Below are 14,162 nucleotides of genomic sequence, written 5' to 3'. Positions count from 1 at the left end.
CTACCTTGCTGTTTTTCAAAAGACAGATTCAACCTATCCAGAAGCAGATTCATCCCCACCGATCTAAAAGCAGGTCAGGGAATTGCTCTCTAAGATTAGCCTTATAATGTGAAATCTTGTATCAAAAAGTATAGGTGAGCCTGGCCGGCATGGCTTAGTGGTTGAGCATCAACCTATGAAACAGGAGGTCAGGGCACATGCTGAGGTTGGGGGCTTGATCACCAGTGTCTGGCATGCAGGAGGCAGTCGATCAATTATTCTCTCTCATCATTGATGTTTCTCTCTCTCCCTCTCTGAAATAAATAAAAACATTTAAAAAAAAGTATAGGTGAATATAATTCTTGGCAGAGAGTAACATTTAAGAAGTATTTAAAAATTATCTGACTCAAATAAATGTGGAGAATTCACTGTCATGATCTTGCCAGCATGAACCAGTAACTTTTGATTCACTGCCTTTGATATTACTAACCATGAAAACCAGCCATGGTATGATTTCCTTAATTCCACTTGCTCAAGAGGTCCCAAGAAGCAGTCACTTCTCACTCTTATAATTTCTGGCTTTTGAATGGATCTATTTGGCACAGCTTGAATGACAAATTTCTAATGAGGTATTATAAACATTTTATTCCCCAAATCAAAACAAGATTCCTAGGTCTAAGACAAAAGATTTCATTGCTCACTGCATAGCAAGCAGCATGCACATCATGTTGGTGCTGGTTCCCCATGCCCTCCAAGACCAACCTGGAGGGATCAAGGTGGACACTCTATACTTAGTAGGTTTGCATTATAACTGGAATCTACCATTTTGCAATAAGTGGTAAGCAAGCCTACTCTTTGAGAGATGGTGTTACCTCATGCCTTGAGCCTGCTCATTGCAAACTCAACGCTGAGAAATGGTCACCTGAAGAGTGGTCAGCAGTGTGCATTCTTGGCATTCCCAGAAAAGATGGTCAGAGATGCTCAGGGCCATGGTAGACTGCTTCTCTCAACAGGTCCAAGGTTAGTATAGCTGTTCTGTTCAATGTGGGCATCTGGCACATAGGTGCCCTTTAATTTGTTGCTTTACCATCTGTAGGTTATGTCCTGAAGTCCACTTGTCCAGGGAGGTATGCCACCATGTCTACATTTAGAGCAGCAGGATGAAGGAGAGGAGGTGGGGAGAAGGAATGTTGGGCAGATCCCTCTCTTTAAGGACACATCCTGAAAGTTCTACACATTACTTCCTCTCACATCCCACTGGCCAGAACTTATTCACATAATATCAAACTTCAGGGTAGGTGGAGAAACGTATAATCATTACTCTGGGAGTTCTGTTAGTATAGTATAAAGGAGAAGATAATGGAGCGAAGTAGTACTCTGCCATATTCTTTACTGAAAGTTGATAGTATTTTAATATATACTTTACCGGGACTTTGTAAACAGCCACCAGGTTCCTCCTATCCTTTGTACATATGAGAATCTGAGCCTGTGGCTTGGGTGTCTAGTCGAAGCCAGATTTCTATAAACACACCACTAGGGTGGGACTACAGGTATCAGATACATTTCAGGCATTGCCCAAGGCGCGAACACAAAGGAGTCAGATGATATCCAGGGATCTGGAAGAAGACAGGATCCTACTCCAGATGATGGTGAATTTGTGAGTCTGGAGCATAAGACTCTAAGAATCAGCGTCGAGGTCTGACAGATTTCTCGTGGGAGCAGTTCATTATGCCTAGAGGATGAGAACCATTTTGAGGGTGATGGCTTTGTCAAAGGAGGAAGAACCCATCCACACCAGGTTCCCCCTCCCCCTTCCACAACCCTCACAGAACTGACTCCCAAGAAGGACAAGGAGAACCCCAAGTCAGCCGGCAGAGGACGTGGGTTGTGTGTGTCTTGGAAGAGGAGATTGCGCCACTCTTGGAGGGCGGGATTTCCAGGAGTCAGTGCTGACGCAGTGTAGTTACAGTAAGGCATTCCCTGGGGCCGAGAGACTGGGAGCTGCCGGGGCCACTGTCCCAAGCAGTGCCCAGCGGAGGTCCTGGGAGATGACTTTGCAGCTGGCAGGTCCTCCCACTAGTTAATGGTGGCTCTGCAAAATAGCTCTCTGGTGGCAGGAAGCTTCTTCCTTCATGGATGACCCGAGCCTCTATTCAAAGTAGAAGCACTTGGCCGGTTTATTCCACTTGGACTTCCATAGCCCATTAGTCCTCAATCATGTCCCTTGATTTTGTGCCATCTCTTTCCAAAGTGACTGTGTCTCCCTCCCTGCAGCTGGGCGAGACAATCATTGGCCAGTTTAACTTTGTCTTGAATAGCGTCCTGGCAGAGGAAGACCCTGTCAAAATTCACACACACACACACACACACACACACACACACACACACACACACAGACTAGAATGAGGCCTTTGAACAGGTATACCAAGATAAGTGACATTGATTGGCAAAACTGTGGCTTCTCTAGGAGAGGGAACAGAAGGCAAGGAAGGAAGGGGAGAGGATTGTAACAGCAAATGCACAGCTGGGACCTAGGCCTGAAGCCAGGAGAGGAAGGCTTATCAGCAGAGACTTTGCCTGGACTCCTGGGACACATTCTAGTGGAAATGGCTGAGTGAGTTTATTGTAGCAACTCTGGGGCACGAAGAAAGCTTGACTACTGATAAATAGCCAAGAGGAACTAGGGTCTGGCAGACACCTATAATCAGACTTGAAAGGTCAAGGTGGACCTCAGCTCAGGTGGGGTCCGGCCAGAGTCAAGGTGGTCAGTGAGTCCGTAAGATGATCCCAGTGAATGAGCTTGTGTTCTTTGCTCCCTGGCCTGTTGGAGACAGCCGTCTGGCCATGGAGGACTGTCGGCAACTTCTGCCCTCCTTTGGGTAGGCTTAGATGGGGACAGGTTAAGCCCCACTTCTACGCCTCTGAATTTAGGTCAGAGAAAGGCAGCGGAATTGGCTGTTTCTTCTGGGTTTAACCACATTCTATAAAGAAGCACGGTGACACAAGGGCCAAGTAAGTCAGAAGGAGACAAAATGTGACAGGGCCCCTGTACGGGTTTTTTTTTTGAAACCACTCCGGACACTAAATGTGTGTTGTTTTTATACACACCAACCATTTCTATCTATGGCACCAATTGGGTACTCAACAGTTCAATTCAATTATGATACGGTCTACCTAGAGTTAGGGTCAGATCCTACCAGTTAAAGGGCTCCATCCCACAAGACTGGCCCCACTTCAGACATCAGCTGCAAATGGGGTACCCAGGCTACCCACACTTCTGACCACAAATGTGAGAGTTTCCATGAGCTCCTCTCAGGTTTGATAATTTGCTAAAATGACTCACAGAACTCAGGAAAACACTTTACTTATCTTGACTAGTTCATTGGAAAGGATATAATCCAGGAACGGCAAAATGGAAGAAATGCATAGGGCAAGTTATGGGGGATGAGAGTGGAGGTGGCGATTGGTATCGATCTTTCGTGCTCTTTCCTGTCCTGCCACCTTCCCAGCATCAGAATGGACCCACCAAGCTGGGAGCTCATTAGCATAAGACACTTTTATCACTAAAGAGATTTTAAGGGTTTGGGGAGCTCTGTGCCAGGAAATGGAGACAAAGACTGTTTTGTTTTATTTTGTGTTTTTTTATACCGTGGCCCCAACTGGGCCCCACCCCCTACACTGTCTACCAGAGCAACCAGGTCAAGGAGGAGAAGGGAGAAACTTCCAGAAAGGGCAGTGATTCTCAAACTCTGGTGCACATTAGACTATTCTGGGAAACTATAAAAATATAGATTCCTGTATCTGAGTCTCAGATACTCTCAGTCACTGAGGAAGGGACCTGGGTTTCTGTACTTTTAATAAACTCCCTACATGACTCCCGTGCTCCCTGAAATTTGAGAACCATGGAATAAGCATTTCCCTGAGTCCTCCCCACCCCTAATACCTCTCCTTTCCAGGAGCAGGTCCAATCACATCCTGGAGGCAGAGCCCACGCCTCACTGCCCGTGGCATCTTCTCCTGCTTTAAGGACAAAGAACGATTACAACTGAGTAGAGAGCACTCTTAGGTGAAGCAGATCTTTAGGATTCTGGAGGTTCTGCCTCAGGATCTCAGGAAAAGGAATCAGGGTTAACATCGGTCAGTGTCTGCTGAGTGTCGGATGAGAGGCCTGCTGGGTGTTTTGATGTGGTTTATCTGTGAGGAGGTATAACTGTTATTATTTCATGAGTAAGAAAACGCAGTCTTGTCAGGACCCCAGGATTTGCCCCGATTAGGGAGACTGATACCAACTACATTCTTAAGAGACTGAGGCATAAACTAAAAGCCTATTTATTTGAAAGGTGGTTATACTCTTCTAGTCTATAGTATGGAAGACTGACAATGACGAATTAGTGGTCAAGGGCCATTTGAAGAGCATGGCTTGGAGCAAAGAGCTGGAGAATCTTGGGCTACAGCCAAACCCCACAAAATATACCTGCTTCACAGTGGGGTTCATCTCTGACGACCAGATTGCTGATGCGCCCTGGACTCAGTATGGATAATGGTGAGTATAACCGGCCAATGTTTGCATTTCAATTTTGCTTTTTTCTGTGCTTCTGAATGAGGGTTGCAGAATTTAACTTGTGCTACCACCTTGTGTGCAGAGAAAATGGATTTTCCTCTTAGTTTGTTCACAACTGGCCTGGGCTCATGGTGAGCTCCCACCTACTTAATTCTTTGTCGTCGTGATTATCCGCATGTCGGATCTGGTTTAAAGCGTGGTGATGCCGATCATCGAAATGATCCCTTTAGGTATGTGAAAAGATCAACTTCGGTTTATTAAAATTTTTGAGTTTATCTGAGCAAAACTTGATTGGAATCAGGGCGGCGCCAAACCCAACGTGGTTAGGAGCCTCCACCAACAGGAGCTTGGGGAGAGGCTTTTAGAGAGAAAAGGCAGAAGCAACGTAGGGAATTATTGATTGGCTGTTGCGTGCAGCCTGGGTGGCTGTTTGTGGCTGGTTGTCTTAGGTTTCGACTTCATGACCCTGAGGCGTCGACAGACTTAGGTTCGGGTTTGCTTATTGCAAGCCACCTCGGTGTTAGAGCCACTCAGTCTAATGGCCTCCTGGTTTAATTACTTTAATAGGTATGGTCAGTTTCTCTCGGATAGAAATAACATCACTCCCACATAACCTCCCCCTCTTCCTGCGTGTTTTCCTAAAATGGTGCTGGGGAAGGGGGATGGCTCAGGAGCCTTTGCCACAGCAAGAAGAGTCGTGTCCTTGGGCTGGAGGGGGGTGGTGGTGGGGGGTCTGGCTCCTCTGCTCCTCTGCCCACCTGTTGGCCACGCGCTGTGCTGGTGTGTGAAGCTGCAGCCTGCAGCAGTTAACGCATGGCCCGTATCAGCCTTGGCAAGGCTTCCCGGGAACACTGACTCCCTCTCGCTTGCACGCGTGGCCTCCCCTCAGCTCCCCCTGACTGTGGACCCTGAGCCTCTGCAGTGGGGTCTTCTCTTTGTTCAGATCCTTATCCGCTATCATTGGTTCTACTGCAATCATCTCCAAATAGCCTGTCTACCTATGGCCTCCTCCAATCTCTTTTCCTTTCTCAGTCACCCATATGATCATGCCACTCCCTTCCTTCAAAACCTCTGAAAGCATCCTGCTTTCTGTAGGATAACATTTAAACTGCTTAGTCTGATCTGCAAGACTCTGAACATTTGACCTCAATTTGCTTTCCAGCCTCACCTCCCCTTCTCTGGCCTCACAGGCCCATCAACACATCCTGTCCTTTCATGCCTCTGAGCTTCTGCATTCTTTCGGCTTGGAATTTTCTTTTCTCTCCGTTCTTTAAGGCCCGGCTCAAAATGCTTCCCTGTGAAACAATGTTTTCTTTTTCTTTATGTTTGCACAGATGTCTAGTATGGCCCTTATCTTCTCTAAGAGAAAGATAAAATAGTTTAAATTAAACTTAAAGGCTTAAGGAAAATTTATGTCTTCAATAATAATTTAAACACCAATGAACTATAAATAGTCTTTTCTGTGCACAAGAAGCAGCCCCTCGACATTAAAATAAACCCACTTTGACACTGACATGTCTAAATAGTTTCAAAATATGGAAGTCTCATAATTGGCTTGTTAGGAGTGCTTTTGGTTGCAAGTAACAGGATACCTGTTTGCAACAGCAAGTTACAGCAAGCTCACAAGAAGAGTGTTTCCTTTTTCTTATGTAATGGGAGCTCAGAACGGAGCAGTCCAGCACTGGTACAGCTGCTGAGAAATGCTAACAAGGACCAAGGCTCTGTCAGACTTTCTGCTCCACCTTTCTTCGTTTATGGGCTTTGATCCTCATGCTTGTCACCTCATGTCACCACCTGACTGCTGCATCTCCCGGCCTCATGTCTGCTTTCTAGGCAGGAAGACAAGGGGGAAAAAATGGCAACAGGGTGAAAGGGGCAAACGGGCTGTGCCAGTTGCATCTGGAAAGTACTAGTAAAAGTTCCCTTTTCATCTGGAAAGTAAAAGTTCGGGGAAACCGTGTCTAAGAGAGTTCTGCTTACATCATATTGGCCAGAATGGACTCCCATGGCTGCCACTAGCGGCCAAAAAGGAAATCAAGTATTTTGCTTTCCAGCCCCACTAAGTAGAAAAGGAGAAGAGAATAGGACATTATGAATGGCTTTGGGCTGCCAGTCCCCAATGTCTATCACAGGGCTATATTCATGAGATTGGTTGTAAAAAAGGACCTTGATGGGAGGTGGGGAGAAAGAATGGTGAAAGGCTAGTATATATATCAAATCCAAGGCTAGGATATATCGAATCAAAAAACTCGGGTCTGTTTTGGCCTTAATGCTTTAGCAAAGTGGTGTCTCAAATCCAAGAGACTTCTAATTTCTTTTCATGGTACTCTTCTCTCTTTCAAATTCCTCCTCGAGGATAAAAATCAAGTTAATCAAATTATTCATTAAATTATTAACGTAATTTACGAACCATAAAATTCACTCCTTTACCGTGTATCATTCAATGGTTTTAGTATATTCACAAAGTTGTGTGTGCACCTACCACCCAAAGTTTAGAACATTTTCATTATCCCAAAAGGTAACCCTGCGCCCACCCCCAGGCCTAGGCAACCACTAATTCACTTTCTGTTTGAGAACAAATGTTTAACAGTCTGATTTTCTGCTGGAAAGTCTAGTAAAAGCACTATAAAATGCATGTCAGGGTATAAAGTTAGATTTGAATATATTATGAAAGGCAATTCATCTGTTGTGGTGGGGTTTTTTGTGAAGAGCTGATTCGGTATTGCACTCGGTGAAAGCAGGACTTCTAAGCACCTCATCCCTCTCCTCATTTTGTTCTTTTTTAAAAAAATGTATGTTATTGATTTTTACAGAGAGGAAGGAACAGGAATAGAGAGTTAGAAACATCGATGAGAGAGAAACATCGATCAGCCGCCTCCTGCACACCCCCTACTGGGGATGTGCCCGCAACCAAGCTACATGCCCTTGACCGGAACCGAACCTGGGACCCCTGAGTCCACAGGCCGACGCTCTATCCACTGAGCCAAACCAGTTAGGCTCCTCATTTTGTTCTAAAGGGTCATGCTGTTTTTCTTTTCTTTTTGTTTTTGAGTGTTGTTGTTTTTTTTAAAATATATTTTTTGTGATTTCAGAGAGGAAGGGTGAGGGCGAGAGAGATAGAAACATCAATGATGAGAGATAATCATTGATCAGCTGCCTCCTGCACGCCCCACACTGGGGATCGAGCCTGCAAACAGAGCATGTGCCCTGACCAGGAATCAAACTGTGACCTCCTGGTTCATAGGTTGACGCTCAACCACTGAGCCACGCTGGCCGGGCCATGCTGTTTTTGTAAATCCTGTCTGTCTTATATTTCAGTCTTTCTTTAAGGTAAGTGAGATTTATAAAGATACTAGAGGCCCAGTGCATGAAATTTGTGCACTGGTAGGGCCCCCAGGGGCTGCCGGCTGCTGGCCGGGGCCTCCCTCCCTTTCCTTCGTCGGCCTGCCCCCTGGTTGAACAACCGGAAGAACTCCGGTCGAGGGGACAATTTGCATACTACACTTTTATTATATAGGATAAAGTAGATATAAAGTTGCAAAACCCTAAATTCAAACTCAAAGTCTCATCAGTGGAAAAGCTTTAATTAAAGAAAAAAAGATTATCTAAGCCCTGCAGAGGCCAAGCAAGCTGCTGATTGACAGTGAGCACAGAAGCCAGGTGCCTTTTCTTCTCCACTTGTGCGAGGACAGCCCCTGCCCCACTTTCAGCATTACATAAGAGATAATATCACTTATCTGCTGAAATGAAAAAGAGCAAAGTAACTGCTTTCACTATTGTTTGCAACATTCCCTCTAACTGTCATATCCTGCTCTGCTTGTGCCTATTGCATGAAGATGAGAGAGAAAACAGGAAATGAGGCCTGTGTTGAGCACGGGCAAAGGGCCATCACCAAGGAGTTCCAGGGCCAGGGCTTTCTGATCAGAGGTTTGAGGAGCTATGGAAAGAAACAGAAAATATGCGCCAGATAAAAGACGTGAGGGAACATTTGAATGAGTCACCTTTGCTATTGGACTACACGCCACTTAAAGTAGAACTCCAACTCCCGCGTTCTCGAATGCTGTTCATCTGCTTTCAGTTACAACCAAACTACCAAGTTTCTTTTCCTCTTAGCTGTTTTTCCCCTTTAGCTTTTAATTCCTATCACCATAGCGGGAAGGTGTTTTATACCAGTTTGCCATTACAAATGGTGTGCTTCGTGTGAGTCTCTCCCAGGGAGCACTCCCAATGATCTCACATTGTACTTCAGCATCAGATGCTCAGTAACTGCTCTGTAGTCCTCTCCCCAAAGTGATTTTTTTTTTTTTGTAAACCAGGTAGCCTAGATTTTAAGTCCCATCTTTCTTTGAACAAATTCCACTGAAATTTAACAAAAACTAGTCCAGAATCTTAAATTTATTTATATAAATTAGCTACGCAATAGTGTGTTTTACCAATTATTAGCTGTCTGATTCTGGTAGATGATGTAATTTTTCTGAGTCTGAATTCCCAGTTCTAAAATGAGACTAATAATACTTACCATATAAGCTTCCTGCATTGATGAAATGAGCCAGCGTACTTAAAGGATCTTGTCTCCAGGCACATAGAATGTATTTACTACTAATGATGATGGCAGGAATAGCGAACACTCACGTTGCACTTATGTGCCCTATGCCTGTATTGACTTGAACAAACCTCACAATAATCCTATATGTGGGTGTTACGATGATCTCAATTTCACAGGGGAAAAGAGGCCCCATACCTGGGAAGTGGCAGAGCCTGGATTTAAAACCAGGCAGTCTGGCTCCACAGTCCATGCTCTTACTCCTTTCTGCTTATTCTTCTCATGTTGCCTTAATAGGAATAAAAGAGTAAGAGGCTGCTCTAATTCCTTGGCTATTGTTATGCTGTTTTGGATATTGTTCTTGTATCTTTGTGCACATATCAGATTATTTCCTTAAGACCCTGTGTATTTTCATTTATAACACAAAATCAAAGAATGGGAGAAGCCATGTGGTATGGAAGGGACTTCAAGCATCTAATACTTTCAGTTGCCCTATGGGAGAAGGGATCCCCCCACAGCAGTTGCAAAAGACCTCTTATTTCACAGTTAAAAAGTCTGGGGGTCCTTTCTGAAATATCAGGAAGGAGATCTCACCATCATGAGCATATCTACGAGACGGTATATATGAGGTGCTGTGTGAAGAGATGCTCATGTACTATCTTTGTGTACATGTTCCTGTAGGCATCTTTGTATATATGTTCCTGTAGGCTACCTCCTTGCCTCTAAACCAAAAAACAAAAAAACAAACAAAAAAAGGTCTAGGAGATAAATCTTCTCCAGCTTACATTGTGTGTGTGTGTGTGTGTGTGTGTGTGTGTGTGTGTGTGTGTGTGTGTATGGCTCAGGTCCTATTTAAGAGCAATTTGATGCAGTGGTTGCCATGGTAAATGCTTTTCATAAGAACTAAGTAATTGTTGGAAGCTGTTATAATTTATCAGTATTTAGTTTCAGAGTGATTTGAATGTTCTCTCTTTCCTCCTTGATGTAAACATTTTATATCAGAATTTATGTTTTAATTTTCTCTGGACAAGATATACCTTATTAAGGACTAAGATGCAGTAGATATAGTGAAAATAGATGCTCCCCCCCAAGAAAATGGTTAATGTGGTTTTGATCTGCACGACTTAAAGCATCTGACCCTGACCACACAATATAGGTTATTTTAAACCAAGCAACAGATCTCAGTCTTCAACAGTTCAGGAAAAAAGGGCAATTGAGCTGCTTTATCATGGAGGGAGTGTTTAGGAACGCTCACGTTATAAATGCTCTCAATAGCATCATAATGGAATCATAGTCCATTCAAACTCTAAAAGACAAAATTTAAATGCCGTTTCATAGCATAGATGATGAGTTCTGCAGCTGTGTAACAGCATCTATTGCCAAGTGTCCTCTATCTCATGCTGCTGATATGCGGTATTCAAAGATAACAAGATAATGAAGTATCCTTAAAATGAATAGGACTCACCCTAGCCAGTTTTGCTCAGTGGATAGAGCATAGGCCCGAGGACGGAAGGGTCTGGGGTTTGATTCCAGTCAAGGGCACGTACTTCGGGTGCAGGCTCAATCCCAGGCCCTTTCTTTCTCTCCTTCCTTCCTTCCTTCCTTCCTTCCTTCCTTCCTTCCTTCCTTCCTTCCTTCCTTCCTCCCTCCCTCCCTCCCTCCCTCCCTCCCTCCCTCCCTCCCTTCTTCCCTCCCTTCCTTCCTTCCTTCCTTCCTTCCTTCCTTCCTTCCTTCCTTCCTTCCTTCCTTCCTTCCTTCCTTCTTTTTTCTTAATAAATCTTTATTGTTCAGGTTATTACAATTGTTCCTTTTTTTCCCCCCATAGCTCCCCTCCACCCAGTTCCCACCTCACCCTCGGCCCTTACACGCCCACCCCCCCACTGTCCTCATCCATAGGTGTACGATTTTTGTCCAGTCTCTTCCCACACCCCCCACACCCTTTTCCCCCGAGAATTGTCAGTCCACTCCCTTTCTATGCCCCTGATTCTATTATATTCACCAGTTTATTCTGCTCATCAGATTTTTTATTCACTTGATTTTTAGATTCACTTGTTGATAGATATGTATTTGTTGTTCATAACTTTTATCTTTACCTTTTTCTTCTTCTTCCTCTTCTTAAAGAATACCTTTCAGCATTTCATATAATACTGGTTTGGTGGTGATGAACTCCTTTAGCTTTTTTTTATCTGTGAAGCTCTTTGTCTGACCTTCAATTCTGAATGATAGCTTTGCTGGGTAGAGTAATCTTGGTTGTAGGTTCTTGCTATTCATCACTTTGAATATTTCTTGCCACTCCCTTCTGGCCTGCATAGTTTCTGTTGAGAAATCAGCTGACAGTCATATGGGTGCTCCCTTCTAGGTAACTAACTGTTTTTCTCTTGCTGCTTTCAAGATTCTCTCTTTGTCTTTTGCTCTTGGCATTTTAATTATGATGTGTCATGGTGTGGTCCTCTTTGGATTCCTTTTGTTTGGGGTTCTGTGCGCTTCGTGGACTTGTAAGTCTATTTCTTTCACCAGGTGGGGGGAAGTTTTCAGTCATTATTTCTTCAAATAGGTTTTCAGTATCTTGCTCTCTCTCTTCTTCTGGCACCCCCATAATTCGCATGTTGGTATGCTTGAAGTTGTCCCAGAGGCTCCTTACCCTATCTTCATATTTTTGGATTCTTTTTTCTTTTTTCTTTTTTGGTTGAGTGTTTTTTGCTACTTTGTATTTCAAATCTTTGACTTGATTCTTGAGATCATCTAGTCTGCTGTTAGATCTCTGTATAATATTTTTTATTTCAGTCAGTGTATGCTTAATTTCTAGTTGGTCCTTTTTCATATCCTCGAGGGTCTCGCTAAATTTATCGGCCTTTTCTAGAAAATTCTTGAAAAACCTTATAACCGTGGTTTTGAACTCTATATCCAGTCATTTGCTTTCCTCCATTTCTTTCATTTGTGACCTGGTTCTTTGTCTCTGCATTTTGGCTGCTTCCCTGAGTGGCTTTGTGTGCTAGGTGTCCTATAGGGCCCAGTGGCTCAGCCTCCCCAGTTACCTGAGGTGGACACTATTGGTGCACCCCTTTGTGGGCTGTGTGCATAGTCTTGTTGTAGTTAAGCCTTGATTATTGTTGGTATCACTGGGAGGAAATGACCTCCAGGCCAACTGGCTGTGAGGATCAGTTGTGTCTATGCTGGGAGAACTTCTGTGCTGGAGACACCCTTATGAGACAATACTTGCAAAAGCCTCTGTGCTCAGCTTGGATGGGACAGAGTCTCAGGGTGGAGCAGACAGCATTGGTTTCCCCGTCAGCCCTGCCCTAAGAGGCCCCTGGGTCTCAGTGTCCCGCGGTAATCACTGCAAGCACCTCTGAGAGAAAGCCACCCTCGAGTTTCGCCTGCTGCCAGACAGCCCAGTTTCTCCCCGAATGAGTCTGGGTCCCCAGAGTCTCTCCTGGAACTGGAGTTCAGCGCAGTCGGGAGCTTTTGTCTCCCTCCCCCTTGAGAAAGGCAGCCACGCACTCAGTTGCCCACCCTCTCCGTGCACATCTCAGTACCTCTGCCTCCTGCAGCTCCTCTGAGTCTCAGTGTGCTTTTCTCTTTCCTTCTAGTTGTAGTATTTCCACTCAGCCAGCTTTCCTGTGGTTCTGGATGATGTCCGTTTTGTCTTTTAGTTGTAGTTTTGAAATTGTTGTGCGAGGCAGCAGTTTAGGTGTTTACCTATGCCGCCATCTTGGTTTCTCCTCTTTCTTTCTTTCTTTCTTTCTTTCTTTCTTTCTTTCTTTCTTTCTTTCTTTCTTTCTTTCTTTCCTTCTGAAATTTTTGGTGATGGTGTTAGGACAGTCAGTTTTCCCTGCTGGATGGGATGAGCCAGGTGGAAGCTATATTCCCCCAGAAGCCAGCCCTTGCAGCCACTGGTCTGTGGATCCCCTCTATCCACCAGATTTGGCGAGCAGTATGTCTTGCCTCTCTCCTCAGTATGTCTTATCTTCTCTCTACTATAATTCTGCATCTTGGTTCTTGGTAACAGAATCATAGAAGAGCTCAAATAAATGCACGATGCTGTACCTAACAACATCTGGACCCTGTTTGGGGGGCTGTGACTAGAACTCCCAACTGGGCTTCTGACTTTCTACCTGATCTAGTTTTCCTCTTGTTTGGCTGCTAGAAGCTCAAGAACAAATATGCAGCTGAATGAACAGGAAAGATCCCCATGACATGGTCTTTGTGTATGAGGCACATTGTGTCTTTATTTTCTAACCTTCATTGACCATTTGTCTCAATGTTCTTCCTTTATACATTTTTTTTATCCTGTATAGTTTATGAATTTCTCTGAGATGCTCCACATTTTTTTTTTTTTAAGTAAGAGAATAAAAATCTACTAATCTGCTCTGGTTAGTGGGAGTTTTCATTGTTCCTGATCCAGGAAAACTCAGTGAGCTGACAAGTAACAGAAAAAGAACATTTCTTATTAGGAGGGTTAATTATTTCTTGTACTGAGGTACACATTAGGTGTGGTAGATCTTTTCATTTATTATTTTTCTATGAACTCTGTGAATCTTTTTCATCTCATAGTTAAGTAGATTTTGATGCATTAAATGAAACTCTTATGAAAGATGATTTGGAGCTGTGGCTTGAAGGTATATTTTGCTTCAAACCTTTCCTCTCCACCCCCCAACTATATACTGTCAATTTAAATATTTTCCTTTTGACTTCACTTGAAGGAAGAAACAACCAAGATTCTTATCCTCAGGAATTTAGGGGATGTGGGACTAACCTCAAGTAGGTGGCATATGTGACCAATCTGTGGGCTTGCGTGGGAATGCTGACACAGACTCTCACATTCTCTGAAAGCACCAAAGCACCAGTGTCAGAGTAAAGTTCCTTTCGGTCTTTTTATTTCATTTTTTTAAATTTTTTATTTTTTTGTCTTTCAAAACCTTTTTGTAATGTGAATTTCCCTTAGAAAGGTAAACCACCTTAATGAGGATTTGTGTACAAGAAATTTTCACGTGTGTCGTCTGGCTGGGAACCAGAGTTTGAAACGATATGAAAACACGTAAGTAGGAAACTGGAGGTGCGATGGCAGGCGAGGAAGCG

This window comes from Cnephaeus nilssonii (assembly GCF_951640355.1).
Source record: "Cnephaeus nilssonii genome assembly, chromosome: 15".
NCBI lineage: Eukaryota > Metazoa > Chordata > Mammalia > Chiroptera > Vespertilionidae > Cnephaeus > Cnephaeus nilssonii.
The sequence above is the reverse complement of the archived record's forward strand: the minus strand, read 5'-3'. Positions refer to the sequence as shown.